Source organism: Anser brachyrhynchus (assembly GCF_964034855.1).
Source record: "Anser brachyrhynchus genome assembly, chromosome: 14".
In the NCBI taxonomy this organism is placed as follows: domain Eukaryota; kingdom Metazoa; phylum Chordata; class Aves; order Anseriformes; family Anatidae; genus Anser; species Anser brachyrhynchus.
The window spans coordinates 16,992,890-17,013,205 of NC_137709.1; the positions used below are offsets into that span (position 1 = coordinate 16,992,890).

The following is a 20,316-nucleotide window of genomic DNA, read 5'->3' on the forward strand; positions in this document are numbered from 1 at the left end:
ATCATAATCACAGCCAATAGATGTAAAATGACAAGTGTCCTTAAATTCTGTTCTCTTCTTTAATTAAGTTTCACCCATGGTTTGAAAAAAAATCAATAGCACCACATCTTTATGCTTGTTGATCCCATTGTAAACTGAGGTGGCAGAGACTGTTATAGACAACTTGTAAGTGCCTTTGTCCTGCAAAGTCTGTACTTTATAATGCAATTTTGCATCTAGCACCAATCTCCACACGCACACAAATGCAACAAAAATACACCGAGAATTCTCATGTCTGCATGTGTACTGAGTTCATCACAACAACACTATGCTAAGCTGCAAAAAATAGAGAAATTTTTTGAACTGTTTTGAACATCAAACCAATTAATACAAGTAACAAATTCTACACAATTTTTTCTTCACAATGTTTATATGCAATTTAGATTCAAAAATAATGTCATACTGCTTACCAATCTTTTCTTCTATTCTCTTCAAGACTGGTGACTATTCACTCATTGAGTAATTCTAAAATAAATAAATAAATAAATAAATAAATAAATAAATAAAAAGGATAATTCAGGAGTACTTATTTTAGGCACCAAGGTCATGTAAAAGTTGCTTTAAATACTCTCAATTCAGCATTTCTCACATGCATTTAAAGAAAAAAAAAAAAACAACTGTTGAACAGTGTTCTACAACTTACTGTACGTTTCCCCATAACCAAAATCACTGTAATGGATTTGAACGTGTGTATGTAATTCAACATCCACTTCTACAGTTGTCTTTATTAAGACTTTATTAAGTACATCACCTACATGTCTGTTCCCTACGGTCTCTGTGCAGGTATGCATCGCAATTACAACTATCCACAACTTGGTGTTCCTAAAATTCTTATAATGGAAATAAGAGTTCAGAGTATTAAAAAACAGAGGATGGGGACTGCATACATTCAAAGCAGTCTTATTGCAGTTATGTTTTTCTGGTGCTTTCTACACGAATGTAGACAATGCAGCTCCTGCCTAACACTGTCTATGACAGTTATATCCAAAAGAAGTTCATTTCAAGATCAAGTTAGAAAAACTCAAAGCACATCCTGAAGACAAAAATAAAAACTAAAATTAATAAAAAAATCCACCCTGTTTCATAGGAAAATCTTAAATATTTCTTCACATTTTGTGACAAAATGTCAAATATATGTACACAAATATATATACACTGTCCTTATATATCTCCTTTACAACTATTTTCTTTGTTTTCTTTCATTACACAATTTAATTACAGAATTTCAAGGATCAGTTCATTAACAAAAGCTTCATACACAGCTTAATTTAGCTTGGATTTAGATCGCACAGAGAGCTATCTTTTCTAGCTATCATGAGGGCCTAAGGGAAAGTTTTGATTTATTTTTTAGCCTCGGTGCTCCCCACAAATGGAGAGCTGACAAGAGCTGTTTACAGTGACAAGGAGGCTGGCAAAGCTACTTTTATTTCATACAAAAAGGTAAAATAGCAACTACAAAGAAAAGCATTTAAAGAGTAAAATGATTTTGTATACAACACTGTTCTGTGGCAATTAAGAGTTTCATTTACAGCAGATTGTTACCAAAGTAGTGCCAACACTATTTATTAATTAAAGGTGTTTTTTCATCGTTAGCTCCTTTGTGAAGAAAGTGAGAATTAGCCTACTGTTTCTGGGGAATTACAGTTTTCTAATCATTTTTAAAATGAGGGCGACTAGTTCTGCCACCTGTGTGCCCTGCAAACATTCTGCCTCTTATACATGCCAAAAATTCTGACAGCTCCTTCAGACTGTCTACACATTACTTTAAATATTTCTGTATAGATTTTGAATTGTTTTGTACATCAACCAAAATCTGTGCTGGTGTTCTTCTAAAGCAACTCTGCTCTTTGCTTTCAAAAGAACATGTTGTTTCATTCCCCTAAAGAAGCTCAGAACATCAAGGAAAATAACATCAAGTGATAGTGGGTTCAAACGTATTTCTAATCTTTACAACCCTTCAGTACTTACATTAAAAAAAGTGAGGCATAATTTATTTCTGATGAAACAGAGTTGCTCAGCTTTCTGCTAATAGGATCCTCAGGGCAAAAGGGGTAGGGAAAGCACTGATAAAAGAAGAGAGCTTCATTTTACTGTTTTTTGCTAGTCTGGAAACAATAAATTAATAATAGTGTTTACTCTGATTATAGTTGATTTAGGATAAATTGTTCTCATTTAGCAAATGGGGAAATGAAATTCAATGCCCAAGGGACTGAGAATATAAATCTATGCCAATGGCTACAATTGAAGATACATTTACAGACTCATTCTGAATTCCTGGATTATTTCCAGTCATTGCTGATAGCAGGGAGGCTGATATCCTAGTACTATTTAACCAGTTTACTGATCCAAGTAGGCGCTCCCTTCCTCGTTCCTCTCTTTGCTTCCTCTTCTGCTCTCCTCATGTCCGTCATGACTTATTTTATTTTATATATATTTTTTAATCCTTGAAGGGTCACTAGCATTTAAGTTTCTCCTCCCTCTTTTGGGGAAAAGAGGGTACAGTTCTTTCTCAGCAGTACACCTATATTTTGATACTGTTCATCTGAAATTCTTCTTTGGCCAATTCTTAATTAATTACAAGTGAAATGTAACAGACAACCTTAAAATGGCATGCTGTCACATTTAAAAAACAAACAACAACAATAAAAAACAGTACTTCTCAGAAGAATCATCATGAAAGTAACAGAAACACCATTACTCAGCTGAGAAGATAGCCTGAACTAAGTATACTATTAAAAGTGCTTTCATTTCTTCAAAGTGCTGCATTATCATCATACTTCCTGTGCTTGGAAATAATGAAAGAGGATACACAACACGGCATTGAAGCTGATGGCAAACGGCAAAACCTTCAGGCTAGTATTGCAATTCCTACTATGGAAGTATTACCATTTATTACCACTCATTAAATTTTAATTTTATAGAACATCTTTAAAAGGTCATTTTTAAAACGGGAGTATTGTAGCCAATATTACTGACTAGTTAACCGCTCTGAGAACACAAATCCTCACAGATATGTTGCTCTGAATTATTAAAGCATAAATCTGATTAATTTAGCTTTGTTTTTTAATAAAAATATTTATTGTTTTCAAATTTAACTAGCACAACCATTTGTTGTGGTGACCTTGATCTTTAAAACTACATTCTGTTACTATGATGGTGTTTGACTAAGTATTCACTACCTCACATTTATTGTATTATGACATGTCATGTACCTTAACGTTTTAGTTCCTATTTTCCTAAGTACTACATTTATCATCAAAACACAGTGTATGGAAGCAATGAACGTCAGGAAAAAAAAAATTCAAACCAAAGACTAGTTTAGAAAACAAAAAAAATGGATACCTAAACTAGCCTCCAGAGTGCCCATCGGTCTTATTCCATTAGCTTATTAATTATCTGATTGTTAACATTCTGTACAAGCTGATGGTGCTTAGCAATCTATTCTGACAAACATTAGTATCAAAATGAGCTTAGCAGAACTAGTGCTTACAAGTGTGCAGGGCATCGCTGCTTCCTACATAAGCCATCAATGCAACTAATGTGGTCCACAGGCCTAGGGAAGTGCTTGTCCCCCTATGCTCAGCTCTGGTCAGCCCTCGCCTCAAGTACTGTTGACAGTTTTGGGCCCCTCATGACAAGAGGGTTCAGAGAAGAGCAATGAGGCTGGTGCAGGGACTAGAAAACAAGGCCTGTGAGGAGCAGCTGAGGGAGCCGGGGCTGTTCTGCGTGACAGGAGGCTTCAGCGAGGTGCGTGTCGGCCTCTTGTCTCAGGGAACAAGTGATAGGATGCTGGTAACAGCCTAAAATTGTGCCAGGGGAGAATTAGATTGGAAATCAGAAAGAAATTCTTTACGGAAAGCATTAAGAAATTGACCAGGCATTGGAATGGGCCACCCAGGGAGGTGATGGAGTCCCCCCCCAGCGGTGTTTAAGAGATGTGATGCTTAGGAACATGGTTTAGTGGTGGAGTTGTAGTGCGAGGTGGGTGGTTGGACTTGATGGTCTTAAAGGTCTTTTCCATTCTAAATGATTCTGTGTTTCTAATAGATATATCCAACACACTTTTTCACATGAGTGTGAATCACAAGTGTAGAGAAGATCAATTTTAACCCTTGAAGAATAAAATTTTAAATTGCTGAAACTCAACTTCTTTCCTGCTAATTTACAGACATACATGTGAGATATAACTTGTTCTGACAGCTTCTCCTTGTTGGTGTGAAGATTGTGCTGACTGAAGGCTCTCAGTGGCTTTCAGCACCCTCGATTATGGTTTTTAAATGATTCAATAATGACACAGTGGGATAAATTCAATATACTTCCCAGTGGCTATGTTTTTACTTATGCAATTGCTGGAATTATCTCCTTTGAAGGATATTCCTTTTTCAAACTTGGATGCTTAACGAAATGATAGAACTATATGCAACAAAAACATTTTTCTAATCCCTCCTGTTAACTTGACCAAAGCAGTGGAAGACACGTTGCTGCTCTCTAGATGAAATACCAGCTATGACCTCAACTGGACAGAGTATGTACCATATTGCTGGGCTGGACAGCAGTAGCCAGAAAGCATGTTATTTCCACAAGGAGAAAAATGAAAAACCCCAGACAAAAAGTGACCTACTGATGTCACAGAACAAACCCATGGACAGAACATGTGTAAAGTCTAACCTACAACTCTTATTTCTTGTCCCATCAACAGGAACACACTACCATAAGAATGTTCCTTTAAGTATTTTGATACCTGTTTCTTAAAAATTCAGGACAAATTTCCTAATGGATAACACTATAAGTTTATTCATCTACTTTTGGTGACAATGCCTTTTAGAATCCTACTGAGGACTACATCATCATACCAGGAGGCAGACTGAAGATTCTCTAAACCATGAGTAAATTGTTTAAGATATGCCCTCATCATACTCTTATCCTCACCACAACTTATATTTCAGAAGGAAAGTGTAATATAACCAAGACTAAAATAGAAACAAATAAAACTGTGAAAACAGAAAAAGCTCTACAGTCAAATAGAGGTTTCTTCATAGGATATTCAAATCAGAAATTTAAAAAAGAAAGCTATAATAAATTATTACATTTAGAAACCGTAGTAAACAACATCAAGATTACAAGGTATATATTACATCTTCTCTTTCAGTATAAGTAACATATTTATAACACTCTGTCGAAAGACCTCTGTCAAAGCAAAGAGATATCCACAACAGATGTATATGCCTACCTTTCATCAACTAGTCTTGGTAACACCTTGTTAGCTGCCACTGAGGTCAAAAATCCATGCATCTTTAATTTTCAAATTTTCTCAAGGTTCTAAGCACATACTTCAGTATCACCAATTTTCAAGGTTTAGGTAGGACTATAGAGTTTTAAAGATTAAGGTCTATACCAATCAGATATTAAGCATTCCTCTATTCAAGTTTCCTCAGAAGATCAATCCAGTAATGAATTTCAGCACAGTAGCAAACTTTTTTTTTTTTCAATGCATAGCCAGAGAGTGCCAGGACAGTAACACAGCCTAGCAAATAGTTGATACACACGCACACACAAAGGTCACAGGATACCTGGATTAATAATGTTTACTCTGACCAGATTAAAACACCAGATAGCAACCTGCTCCCAGAAAGAACTAAGAGGTGTATGAGCTACTCTTTATAGTAAACATCTTCAGTCCTTAAAACTGAGGGTATTCCAGAGTGCTACAAGTCTAACTTGAGATTCAGTGGAACACACAACTTGAGTTCTACTCCTCAAACTGCCTCCACATTTACACTAAAATTACAGTGGACTTGTTATGAAGTGCTTGAGGTAGGCATATCAAATACAGCTATGTCCTACCATTAAATGTCATCTTTAGATGCAAAATTTGCCTACTGTTATGTCATCTTGTAGGTGAAGATAATAGTTCAAAAGCTATGAAAAGCCTGCTCTAACAAGTTCAGTTTGACAGAAACATCACATTACATTAAAAACAATGGATTTTTTTTTAAACACGTCCTTCAGACCACATGCTTTGGCTATAGTGCAAAGAAACATTCAAGCAAATGTACTTTCACATTATCATTCTGATCTGCACCAGAAATTCAGTAAGCTTTTAAGAATCGTGGTATGTTAGTACACAAACAGTATAGTTGGTTGAATTTTGACATTCCGGTGACAACAGCAACAGCCTTCACATAATGCATAGCAAATTATACATGACTACCTCTAAAATGTAGAGTAGAAACAGAGGTAAAACTTGATCCAGAGAAAAACATGAGATACACTACTTTTTCTGAGGTACTATAATTTTTATTGTCATTATAATGAAAAATCAGGAAGACTGCAGTTCAAAACCTGACTTTTTAAGAGTTCCCTCCAGAGCAAGACCTTTATCTGCACAGCAACATACAGAAAGCAATATGATGAATGAGTTTGACTCTAAACTCATGTCCTCCAAAGCTCTGTCAAGGTACCTGCTTTCTACTGGTAGCAATTCCAGACTCGAGGTTAGGACATGTCCTGCAAAGGCGCAGAAAAAAAAACACATTTCTACAATAGCCTCAACACAGAAAGCCGTTCCCTGAACACTGAAGTCCCCAGAATTTTTGCTGAAACCATTTTCTGATGACCTTAATTATTATTTTCATAACTTCTTTTAAATGGGTATTTTAAAAGGTTGTAGATTTTTGTTGTTGTTGTTGTTTTGGTTTGGTTTCTGTTTGTTTGTTTGTTTTAAAGTCTGACAGCTGGTTATAGTGAACATAGTAATAGGAAGCAATAATTTATATCAGGAAGCAATATGTCTTTTAATATGCAGTTTCCAAACTCACCCTTGTTTGCTATCTACTGCCTATTTTTTAAATAATGCACAAATCAACTCCAGTACCATGGAAATAATCAACACAGAATCAAAACCTGGAGCTTCTACTAGAGCACAAATCAAAAGCTGCTGGAATCCAACAGCTGGAGCCTGTCTCATTATTTCACTGTGCTTTGATGTGCTTTTCAGCCAAGTATCTTAGAGAATTACTCGCAGATATGTCTATCTGCAAATTCTACATTGCTTACACATTACAGTTTCCAACAGAGATAAATACTGTAACTGAGTTCTCATTTTCAAAAAAAAAAAAAACACACCACAACTTTTTTCTTATCTTCTATTAAGCACAAAGCCCTGTAAATAGAGGAATTGAAAATCAGCTGCTGCTAATAAAAGAATCAAGTTTGTTATTGACTTTGAGCTGGTAGTTTCCATTAGATTATCCATCATACTTTTACTATGTGATCAACAGCCTAATTAATTTTGTACTTGTGCATTTAGGCAGAATACTGTATGTTTCAATGGGGTTTACTATAATCCTGCACCTGCGGCCTCAGAGATTTAGACAGCTCTCTATCATAAGTTTATACTATGCCTATAATCACGTCAGCTGGAGTATGGTTCCTGCTATTCAGTCTGTTGAAATATAGCAGTATTTAATTTCTGAGGCACTAGAAAATTTGCATCTGTGGTTATGTGTCTTTGGACTTTAATCAGATCAAAGTCACTGAGAGATATTAAGAGAGTTAGATACAATATTTTGCTCAGACAGTTTTAGTGGATAAATCAGACACTGTTTTGATTTTCCCTGCTTATCCAGGAATATGAACAGATGCAATCATGCTATTGTATAATGAATGTTGATTGCCAACAGTATTTGATTTCGCAACCATTCTGTAGTGATAATTAAAGATAACTTGATATCCTATACAGTGATAGTTAAAGACTGCTTTGTGTGCTTTATTGTATAAATAAATGACAGAGAATGAATGGATTCTCTATAACTTTATCTGGTATATATTTCAGAGTAGAAAGAAGTCACAAGAGTCTTGATAAAAATATTCAGATGCAAATGAAAGTCTTCATTCCAAAATGTGTTATTTATCCTTTTTTTTTTTTTTCCTGGTTTGTGGCATTTATGTTAAGCAAAGGCTTAGTACTTTAAGATACATTAGCTGTAACTTCTACAAAATGGACAAAAAATGAAATGAAATTAAAGCTATATTATCTATGGATCACACTAGGCCTACTCCAAAGAGTGCTGTAGCCAATGGCAGTCTGTGACTGCAATGAGCTTTGGATAAGGCCCATATGCAGTAGACACATATACATGTTCATTACACCATTCGGAAACCTTAGGAAGAAAACTTATCTAAATGTACTTTTTCCACTAATAAACTTTTCCAAAATTCAGAATTGCGATTTCTTGCCATTACAGTTTTGGCCAGAACTCAATGCTCAAGCTAAGCCATAAATGAAGTATGAGACAGCAGCAGAGATGGCCATCTTCCCCTTCTCAGCAAGAGCCCAGCAGAGCATGGATAGGCTCAGACTACAGAGGTATTTTGAATGAGGCAAAATGACTCGACTGTTCTCCGGCACAGCGGAAGGAATCTGCTATAGCCCTGTATGGTGCAGCAACCGTTGCTTTGCTCACATCTAGCATGTTTAATGGGTAGACTCTATGTGAGATGACACAGAAAAGCATCCATATGCCCTTTATTCACTCATGCATGCATTCACTGGCACTATATCCTCTCTACTCCCTGTAGGCTCAGGAAGGCAAAAATGGCAGAGAAGCAGAAACACCTCCCCTTTGGCACTCCCATAATCAAGTCCTTTTCTGACCATTTCTAGACTTTACAGCTTTTTCCTCCTACCTCAGAAGCTGACACGGCCTCAAGCCCAATAGCCACCACCATTGTGCCCTCCAACCTTGCAAACTGCTATATGCCAATGTGAATCTGAACAGAAAAGCTTGCTTGGGAGCACTGAAAGTCATTTATGTATAGAAGCACTAAGGAGGATCAGGATCATGGTACAGTGTGTCACAACACATATTTAATGACTCCCACTTAACAACTATTTCTGTCCCCAGACATGCAAATATTTTATGTAGTCCTTAAGTAACTGCTTCAAGCTGCACTGTTATACTGTGACGGTTGCTATGTACAGCACTAGCTAACTGATCGGCATCCCCAATGTCAATATTGTACGTTGCTTTCTCTCTCTAGAATTTTACATTTCACTTTTAATCATAATTCAACAGACAACACAGCGAGCTTCTTAGCTCACTGGTCAATACAGTTACCAGGTGAACTCCTTATAAATGACAGAAGAACTTCCACTGAAGCCGTTCGTCCTGTTTTAGAAAGCATGTGTGTCAGGCGCTGCAACTTGCCAATTAAATTATCTTCATTCTTGATGTGAGCTTTAGTCACTGAGCGTGTTCATCCCCCTACCCCTCCGTCTGCCCCCCCATAAGAACTGCAAGACTAACTCATATACATTCTCTTCAGGATCTCTGATAATTTTAAACTGATAATTATTTCTATTTTTCACTAAGAATCAGAAAGATATCTGTGCCTCTGATGTATTTCCACTGTGTGTCATTGTGTATGTCAGAAAGATATCAGTTTCCTGCGATCTAAGAAAGCATTTCTGCTGACATTCTTCTTATGACTTTTCATTCCAATTTATAAAGTTACCTGTTGAGGAATTTTTATGATACCATCTCCTTCCTATAGAGGCTACCACCTAAGCCTTGATTAGTTCACAGGAGATCAAACTCCCTAACAAGTTACTGTCAGTTGCAGTTTTAAGACTAGAACTAGGTCAGGTTTATTACCTACATCAATCCTTTTATGTGGCAAAGCAAAGACAAAAAAAGGATTTTAGAAAAAAATAAAGGAAAACAGGACTGAAAGTCTAACTAAGATCTAAAAATGTTTCTTATCTCAAAAGTGAAATGTCACAAATGATTTTTAAATTACCAAACCCCCAAGGCTGGAGCCATGTAGTCTCCAGCTTTGTCTAAGAGACCTTACAATATTACAGCAGGTTTTTGTTACAGAGATAGCATAAAAGCAGAGTTGTCTGTAATGTGGAATCTCTTAGATATTAGGTCAGCAAAGGCTGGGGAAATGATTTGCTGTTCTTAGGAGGACAGAAATACCTTCTGCACCTATTGATACCTATTGATCTTTTCCAAGTGCTGGGATTGTTCTGGGTAGTTTTGGAGGAGCTACACTGCAGTAAGAAATGACACTAAAAGCTTTATGAAGTTGTTTTGTATCACATTCAGGCATATATTGTTTGGACATTTCATGATAATACCTCACTGTATGGAATTGTTGATGCCTTTCTACATCTGATGTCTTTTCAGTATTATCCCATTATTGTGGTGTTTTGTTATTTCAGTTTCAGCTAACCTTCAGATCCAGGAAATGCCAACCCATTGCAGCAGAAGAAAGTATCTGTTCAAAAAGTTAAAGCTTGTGATGAAGTTCCAAGGGGTTTCTCTTACTTGGACTGAACTGACAATCTATGAGGCTGCCGTTTCCATGGCTGGAATGGAAGCACTCATAAGTACGGAGAATCATAAATGCCTTTTTTAATCTCTTAAAACTCCACCACCATGCAGTTCTGTTGGTTTTAGGCGCAGCATCAGTGATGATCACGTTTTCAGGCCATCAGTCACTCTCTGCTTAAATAGATAAACGTGCTTCTCCAAAAGCACTGAGGGGAAGCAAACGATGGCTGCGGCTACCATGCCCGTGGCTGTAGGGGAGAGTTCTAATGAATCAAAAAGGTACTAAAACATGGAGCTTTAAGGAACTGATAGAGGAAAGTAAGGCAAAAGCTGCTAGGTAACCAGAAATTCCTACTTTGCTAGTGGAATAATCGTTATTAATCCTCCTGTTTGAACCCTCTGAGTTTAGGGATAAGCCACGGCATTAGACACAGATGTTATTAAGATACACTTTGCGAGAACAGGCATCTCAGGAGAGAACAAGACTTAAGCACATTTTTGGGTCATGTCTCCTCTCCTGTACCCTCCTTATTCCTGCCAGTTTTAATTAATGTACAAGCTCACACAAACATTGCCAGCAAGCATGTGACAAGCAGCCTAAATGGGAAGATTTTCTAGCAGTAATGAAACACATGGAAAGTGGAATTAAATTCAGACAAAGCACCATTATACTGAATTTGCCATCTATATAGTTAATGTTAATTCTAAGAGCTATAAAAATCAAGGAAGAGGCTAAATACACACTATACTGATGCTATTACATATGAGTAACAGTTACAACAGTCTGAAGAATGTTTTCCCAATTAGGAAAAGTTGTGTTTACATATGAAAGCACATTGAATCATTCAGAATGCACATGTGTAAACAAAATGCATGTGTAAACCCAGTTTACAACACTGAAGGACTAATGTTGTGCCCCCATGTCCAACTCTACACATCCAAACAAAAATGGAATATACCCAAAGTTAAAGTCTCCCCACAGATCCTTTCCTTTAGCAGCTCCAGGACTACTATTGATCACCTCCTTCCTCCTGTGAAACAGAGCAAGCCAAGGAGGAGCACAGCTCATCAGTTGTTTTACTAGCAAATGACTGAGAACAGAATCTCAGATCTTTCCCTTCCTGAATAAGCTGCTTGGTTACCTGGCTTCAAAGCATTCAGAGTTTCAAAAGGGTGGGTAAAAAGGCTCCTGATCTACTAGTGAGGCTTCTCGTGGGTTATAAGCTCTGTGCCCCCAACCAGAACGAAGTCATTCTTGAGATCTACCATTCCAAAGACTGCACGTTCTCTTAGCATTTTCAAGGAGAAAACGAATTGCAGAAGTCCAAAATGCAGGAGACACCAGCTGGTGGGATGGGATTCCTGTGCCCACTCTGAGGAGATCCCATACTTTGGAATCTCAACAGACAGCCAGAGACAATGGGACTGGATGTTGCCCATTTCTAACCCATAGCAATATGAAGAGATGTTTCCGCTTTTGCTTCATTAAGATAAACACATACTCCAAATTTACAAACTTGGAGCCAAAACTCTTGCCTAGAAAAATCAATCAACACCTTCTAGTGTGGCAGGCCTAAAGATAACAGCAGAAAGGAGCTTGTTTAAAAAAAAAAAAAAAAAAAAAACTTGCATATAAAGGAGAAATCTTTCAGCAAAGAAAAAAAAAATAATTACCATCCTGCCCCTATCCTAAATAGGGAAATAGAACCAAAAGACCCTTTTTAAAGGTCCAAAGATGTTTCTAAACACACAGACATTTGCTTGCTTGCACAACACATCTCTACTACACCCCATATATACTGCATCTGTATTTACTGTGATGCACTGTTGCACACAAATCACCCCCATACCCCTCCTCCTCCTTTTTTTCATTGAAAGCCTGGAATCCAGCCTTGTATGAGCCTGCAGCACTCCAGATGGGTCAGACAGCCTTGCCAGAAGCCTTGCTCAATACCACAAGATAATTTTATGGTCCTCTGTTTAAACACTGTGCAGTGAATATGGCTTCCAATTCAAAGTAATAATGGCATATGGCACTGCTTTAAGAGATTGTCATTCTTGGTGGCATGCAAGAATTATTATTTATTCCCCCCGATATAGCACAAGAGTTGCATTAGCTACTAAAAATGGACAGCATACCATAATCAGTCTTTGCTGAGGATGACCTATTCAAAATGGAATTATAGTATTAAGACATTCTGTGCAAGTTGGCTAAATGATGTAGTATCAGTCACAGGAGTTCAAAGTTCTGATGAGACAACAAAACATTAACCCTGTATCTCTGTAAATGAAAAAAAAAGTATGACAACAGGTGGTCTTCTGACTCCCCTCCTTCCCCTCCTTTCTTTTTTTTTTTTTTTTTGGCTATCACAATACCTAATTATGAATTAATTGTTGACAAATGGTTAGCCCATTAAAAAGTTCTGATAAAATCCAAGAACGAAAGAAATGGAAGCTGAGTATTATTTATAACTTCAACCAAGGAAAATCAAAGTGAAACCTTTGGAAAAGTTACAGGCAATAATTATAGTCCAATAATTTCCTGGTGATATTGGATTACGCAATACAAGTGCAATAAATGATTTTTTTATGTTTATCTAGGAGGAGAAAGAAGAAGAGCACTACAATGACCGATTTGTCATCTTCGAATCTTTTTTCTACTTTCTGAAGAATACAGAACAAACTGTCATTATGGTGAAATTAAAAAATGTAACAAATACCCTGTAGTAACTGGCTAACTGGACATACAGAAAATCAAAACACAGTATATCCACCAACGCTATTAAGTGCAATGATGGAGCTAAAACATCTTCCAGAATCCCCTAGGTCACAGATTGCTGGAAGCTGAAGTTACGTGGAAAATTACCTCAGTACCCTGTTTTGATCCTCTCCCTTAAGCATACTGTATAACTGTTGATGATAGAATACTGTATTAAATGAATGTGTGCTACTACTGAAAATGGCTGGTCTTTTAGTCTATACATTTACATACATAAGAGCTTGCCCTACCTATTCCAGTGGTGCTCCTTCCTAACTAATGATCTATTTAGGCTTGGCATAACAAGTGTCCTTCAGGTTCTAAGCTCTTCTTTAATTTCTCATTCTTAGGTGGTAAGTCTGATCTAAGAATTTGTCCTATTCACACAGAATCACAGAATCGTAGGGGTTGGAAGGGACCTCAAGAGATCATCGGGTCCAACCCCCCCTCCCTCCCCCCTAGCCCATTGATGACAAGTATCAACAGGAATTATAAATGTACTGAGATTTATTTTTATTTTTTTTAAATCCTATCCTACTTCACTTTTAGTTTACCTATATCAGTCTAGTACTTGTGTTACTTGAAATTATTTCCAACAGGTAATTTCATTTCAGAGAAGCATGTTATGCAAACTCTTTTTGTCTAATTCTTTGTGATAACTAAATTAAACCTACTAATCATTTAAAAGTTGCTAGAGCACCAAATCAAGAAACTACAGTAAAACATAAAAGGTTTCTGAACATTGAGAATGACTTTGAATCATTACATCCATATTCATGCATATTTTAAGTTAGTTTTATATTTTATATTCTAATTCCCCTCAATCAGAAGTAGATCCAGACAAATCTGGACAGATTTAAGAAATTGAACAAACTGTCTAGAAACTGACATAGTGAGGAAAGCTAAACTTAAAATTATATTGACTACATTTTATGCCTTCTCATCATAAACCTATCCAACACGACCATTCTTTGTCCTTAGTTGCATGACACCCATTACTAATATTCCATAATAGTAAATATGAAGTGTAGGTAAATTCACATTACTGTTAGGTTCATGAAGTCCCTTGGTAAATAAGCATCTGCCATTCACCAACTGATGGTGATGTTCTTGCTGTGAATTCTAGCAACAGAAGCAATCACCAGTAGATTGTCAATATCTCTTATAATTCCAGTATGCAACTATGTGTGGACAAACACCTTTTTAAGGGCAATAAAAACTTATCAGTGCACAGTAAATATTGCAATTTGTTTCTGCTACCAGTTAACACTGTATTCTTGATCTATTTCTGTGTTTGCAGAGAGTTAGATTCATACATAGAAATAATCCTTTGTTAACTCTAACTGCATAGCTGAAAATCACAGACCCTTTGTCTGAAAATGTAGTTTTATTAGACTAGTTAGATTGTTCTAATACAGTATTTCTAGATAGAAGTTTTTTTTTCCTCTCTCTCTCTCTCTCTTTTTTTTTTTTTTTTTTTTAAACAACAGCTACACCAACATCTGCACTGTGGGCACAAATAATTTAGGTAATGCAGATTTAGTAGGAGAGATGAGAAAGATTTACTGCCACTTCAAACACTGACTTTGTCACAGTATGCTCTGCCATCAGGTGACATAGCCAGAGCTACATACTAATTACAAGCTATGTAATTTATGGGTATTTGAAAAACAACATCACTTAAGAGTCTAAACTTAAGTATTCTTTGTTAAGCCTTGCTTTTACATAATACATTTCTCATATATGAGACTGACTGTAGAAATAATATTTTAATAGACACAAAGATCAAACTACTCAATATTACCACACATTTATCTACTAATACCCCAAACTACGTTTGTTTATATTATCCAGCTGCAAGAAAAAACAGACCAAAGGATCATGACTGCAATACTATGATCAGGTTTTAATGTGAAGTAACACACACACAAATGGAGAACTAAGGTGGGTCAATTTCATGATAACTAATGACTGAAAACTTCACTTACTATGTTTCAATGAAGAACAGTTAAAGACATAACTTAACTTAACCACACCTAAATTTCACTACAGATCTTCATAAGAATGGTAATATTACAATTCCAGCACAGAATATCAACTAGCAAACAACAAAAACAAAGTGGAATAAGCTTATTTCTAAGTTAATCGTACATTTACACAAATAAAACACAGAAGCAAACAATCTTAGTGAACAATCAAAACCTAGACTAGATATATTGTTACATTTCTTACTTTGACTATAATATGTAAATAATACCTGATTACACAGACCTTTTGACATAAAGGATTATCATTCTTCAGCTCTGATAGGACATGCATACGTTTCTATCTTTAAACTACTAACTCCCTTCTTTGCAACTGATGCAGACAAAACAAACGTAGCTGCAATTAGGGTGTCTGAGAAAGTAAAAAATGACTGAGGAGGGAGGGAGAGATTTCAAAGGAAAGTCGAGAAAGGGGCCCTGATGAACTGTGGACAAAACTACCTTCAGTTCCCGATTAACTGTGTAATATGTTACATGCACAGCCCTTTCATCACATAGTATTCAGTTTTCTGTATTATGTCCACTATCCAGTTTCTCATTTTCACAGTGAATCATCTTTTTATTGCATGAGCATGTTGTGAACCTGTATTGGAAAACGAACCAATATTAAAAACCATACCGCTTAAGGAAAGGGGAGATGAGAAGTAATCTAGAAGCATGTTTCCCTTTGTTTTGACATACCCTTTGGTTGAAATGCACAAGTTGTACACACAGCCCCTTCTCTCTACTCCATGCTTTCCAATGCATTCCTTCATGTCTCTACCAGAGAACAAAATTCTGCAATTCTCCTACTCTAATCTGAACCCAATTCTGCAAACACCACATATCAACTAGGTTTCCACAGGCTTAGATGAACCAAGTCTTGCACTCTTCGGTGACTGCTTGGTGGCAAACTGTGACAAGACACTATATATTCAGACGGTAACCTCTTTCAAGCCCATGTCGTCCCCTTTCCCACTAGAAACAGAACATCAAGAAAAGAAATGAAACTAAAACCATACTTTAGAGTCTGCATGGACCTGTGCCATCTGAAAGGCTTCAATCCCTGATAATAAGCTTCTTGGATTTCAGCTTCCTACTGGATGCATAAGTCTGACCTTCATAACTCTTTAAAAACATCTCTCCATGACTGAACACTTCTTCTAAAGAAATCTGTGGGCTCCATCCATTTTGATACACTCTCTTTCTCACTATCTCTAAAACTCTGAATTATTGTAGAAAAGCAGCTTCTCATAAATCCTCTTTTTTCTTTGCTGTGCAGTACTGCATCAGTAATCTTTACAGAACACCTTACTGAACAGCACCCACAAACTACAGGAGAATTTTCAATTCCAGCACAGTGCTATGAGTGAGCTTAATGTAAGAAGAGATGGCAAGCAATGAAAGTAGAAACCTTTTGGAAATTGTGTTTTCCTATTTTCCTTCCCAGAGCTGGATTGGTCATTTAACTATAGAGTAAACTTGAATATCTGAAAACCTCATTCCTGAGAACTGGCTCAATACATATTCTGTGTAACAGCTACTGCTCCTGCGACTAGTATGCACAGAGTACTGATCACTGAAAGATGGAAATCCTTAGAAACTATTTTGCTTTGTTTCCAGCCTGTAGCATGCCTTGCTTCTGAATTCTACATGAGGTTGAGAGTAAGGCTATATAATCTAGTGTTATTCTTCAGAAATATTAAAGCATAAAATTACCATTTATTGTGAGTTGTAAGACAAATTAAATAAGCGATAAAAATGGAGCTTAATCTAAATAAAACATCTTTTTACTTTTGAAAGAAAGAAACCTGTGATGAAAGGAAGTCTTCCTCCCTGTGAAACAGTGATGTGCACGACGGAACACCAAGAAGAGTCCTGTTAAGCAAGTCCAAATGGCAGAGCGACTATGACCTGGACTTCACCAAAATATGCCAAACAAAATGTTTTCTCTTGACTTTCTCTTTGTTCTGTTTTAACGAAATCATGAAGGGAACATCCCAGACCTGTTGCCATCTCACCATTCCCTACATTCTTTTGCACTTGCACAACTAAACTGGTATTTATATAACTCTCACTGGAAAACTCTAAGCAATACCAAACAGACACGTTCTCCTCAAAATCTTCTTCTTTGCTGTCTTACCTAGTATCTCATGTTTTGCAACTATTATAAAAAATACTTACAGTAGAGATCATTCCTACTGTACTCTCTCAGTAAACTGCTTCATTGTTTGAGCAGAGAATGCAGTACAAACTAGACAGATAATCACTCATTACATTCCCATTTTAAAATACTGGTAGAACATTAGTGCCAGTTTTTACGAATAACGAGGTTGACTGATAATGTGACTTAAAATATTGCAGTATACAATGTATTACCCGCAGGATATATATTTGTGATGTATTACCAATGAAACATATTGGTATGTCTTAAGATTTTCAGCACAACCCTACTAGTTTTTTTTCTGTTTATTTGCAGTTGTAATGCCCATGATAGTACTGAATCTAGTTACAAGTCATAATAGGAGTTGACATGTTTTCTGTATGACTGGAGACAAACCAACATGTGATCACATGTCCTTAGTGCTATATTCTTACATGATTATGCATGCAGCTTCAAGAAGAGGTAGTTCCTTCACAGCAGGACAAACCGATTCCATAGACAATTCCCATCAAATGATGCAGTAGCTGCTATGTATACTCCCTTCCATTTTTCAGCTTCCTGAATAACTAGCACCTCTCTATTTCAACTCTATACTTTTTAATAATCTTCTCATCCAAATATTTTTATTTCTAAAAATGATTTATTGAAAGAACATTCCCTCTACCTTGAAATTTCTCTACATAAGCAGAAGGCTTCAGGAAAATCTGCTACGTTCTCATTTTAAATTCAAATAACAGAAATTAAAACCCATAATTTGCCATTTTTACCTACTGGATGCAGAAGGAGAACACTCTAAAATCTTTCTGATTTACTATACACTGAAAGGTCAACAATTTTGGCATGCATCATCTGACCCATATATGTAAGCCCAAAAGACTTTACTGTACATTTGCAGTATTTAATGGATGCGGATTCTGGCAAGTCACATCAGTGTGGCAAGCAGCTGGATATGAAAAACATGTTTTCTCCCATAACAGGACACATTTACATTTCCTCTGAACAGGAAGAAAGGAATTAAACCTGCACAAAACAAATAGCCTGCACAACACACTCCACCAGCAGGAGAGCACCAGGTCATACCAATGACAGCCCCCAATGATAAACAAATCTCTTTACAAGAAACTGTGCATAAACCACATCAAACAATACATCCAATGGCTAAGTCTTGTATTTCAAATATTGAAGGAACAGCTTGGAAGTTTTCTCTGTAATAGGTTTCCAGTTGAAAACATCTGTGTAACCTTATCTGCAGTTGTACAGAAGTTAACATTTCAATACATTTATTTAAAACTTCTTCATTTTCAGATGCTTTATTTGAAACAAACAATGTGTCTTGTATGTATATACAGATACTGAGATTGTATAAAAGGTCTCATACAGCATTTCCTTCTTTTTTTCCTCCTTTGTTATTATTTCTTTTTGATACTGTTTATTGCAACCAGGTGTTACACCAAACTTTACCTTCTGGCATAGCACAAAACTCACTGACAGCATTGTTGCTACTGCACAGTTGAGAAACCTGTGTTTACTTTTGCAAGCAAAAAAAATGTAATCAAAACTCTTGAGTTGTGCCATGGTTTAACTAAGATTTAGTGAATGAAATTCCATGAATGAATATCTAATACCAAGTTAGTGTTTGAAATCCCAACATGCAATGAAAGTATCAGTAATCATTCTTCCTTGTGGAATTAGTTATTATACTAATTCTTAAGAATTTAAGCACTGGCATTCTGAACTAGCACCACTGAAATGGATGCAAGAAGTCTAAGAACTTCCACAGGCACCAGATTTATCCACCAGTTATCCTGTTTCTTTGGGAAGAAGGATGATCCAAAGGTGACACACAAGTGTCAGTAAGGCTTCAGTTCAGTTCCTTGCTTCACCACAGACTTCTGATATACCCTAGACAGATCAGAAGTCATGTTGTCCAAACAGTTCTGATTTCAGAGGATTTCTGTTCTCAAAAAGTGGAGGCCTGATGCAAAAGCCAGATGTACACAAATTATTTATTTCGCACAAAATTCACATCTTTGGTCTTTAGCTTTACTACCTGTGATGCTGGAGAAAGAAAATCTCCATGGTTGCAGCCAGCAAACTGCACAGCACAAAGGACTCAGCTGTCTATCCAGTACTCTACTGCCATCAAATAGGACTTTGAGTGCAGCAACATCCCATAACAGGAAAATAAGAAAGATGCTATTACTCATTACAGCATTTGCTAAAACATTTTTTTTTAAATATTTGGAAGTCCTTAATATGTATCATGTTCTCTTAGAATAGCATGTGTGCTTTTAAAACATGAAGCATTTTCCATTCCTGGATTTTTACTGTATTAAAACACAATTCAATCTCTTAACACGTGTGCGTATATGCATGAAAGAAGAATTTAATTGCTCAAGATCTTGCATAGCACATTTACATGCTTCCTCTGAATTGAATTATATATATCTCAGTATCTATGTATATACAGACAAACATTTGAAAATAAAAGCCTGAGGAGAAAGGCAAGAGGGGAAATTACGGAGAAAGAAAAAGGAAATTATGGAATATAAAATGGTATCTATTATTTGAGCAAAAAGTCCTGCTGCACTACTAAATCTCAATTACTGTAATGGGAAACAGTAATGAGTGATTTAATAGTGGCCCAAAGCAATTTTTATACTTTACGGATTAGACTTGTACTATGTCAGGGCCTGAACTGTCAAGTGTCCCATCTTCATGGTGTCGAAAAAATAATATGCAAAAAGAAATCCACGCAAGACAGTAACACTCATGTATTTTAGTCTAGGTAAGATATCAGACAGAAGGAAAACTTTTGCATAGTGACTTTAGTTTATTTCTCTACAATCTTTTTCTTTCCTGGTACTATCACATGACCTAAGCACCTGCTGGCTTTGTTTTAACAGAACATGGTATTCATTATTTTCAAGTTAGTTTCTAACTTCAAAAACTGCTATTCTTTTTCCAGTGTGTGACAATGCATTTTCAGGA

The 20,316-nt window shown here is 36.4% G+C and overlaps 1 protein-coding gene across 29 annotated transcripts in view; it reads right to left on the reverse strand.

Moving 5' to 3' along the window:
- TENM2 (teneurin transmembrane protein 2) overlaps positions 1-20,316 on the reverse strand; it is a 1,469,731-nt gene that overhangs the window by 982,115 nt on the left and 467,300 nt on the right. For 27 of the 29 annotated variants that reach the window (XM_080555516.1, XM_080555559.1, XM_080555514.1 and 24 more), the window contains one exon: positions 450-504. The exons of 1 other annotated variant lie outside the window; for it this stretch is intronic. The gene's annotated coding sequence lies outside the window, so the exon portion shown is untranslated. Of the gene's footprint in view, positions 1-449; positions 505-2,007; positions 2,054-20,316 lie in introns of those variants that run through there. One more of the 29 variants, XM_080555545.1, reaches the window with a different exon arrangement.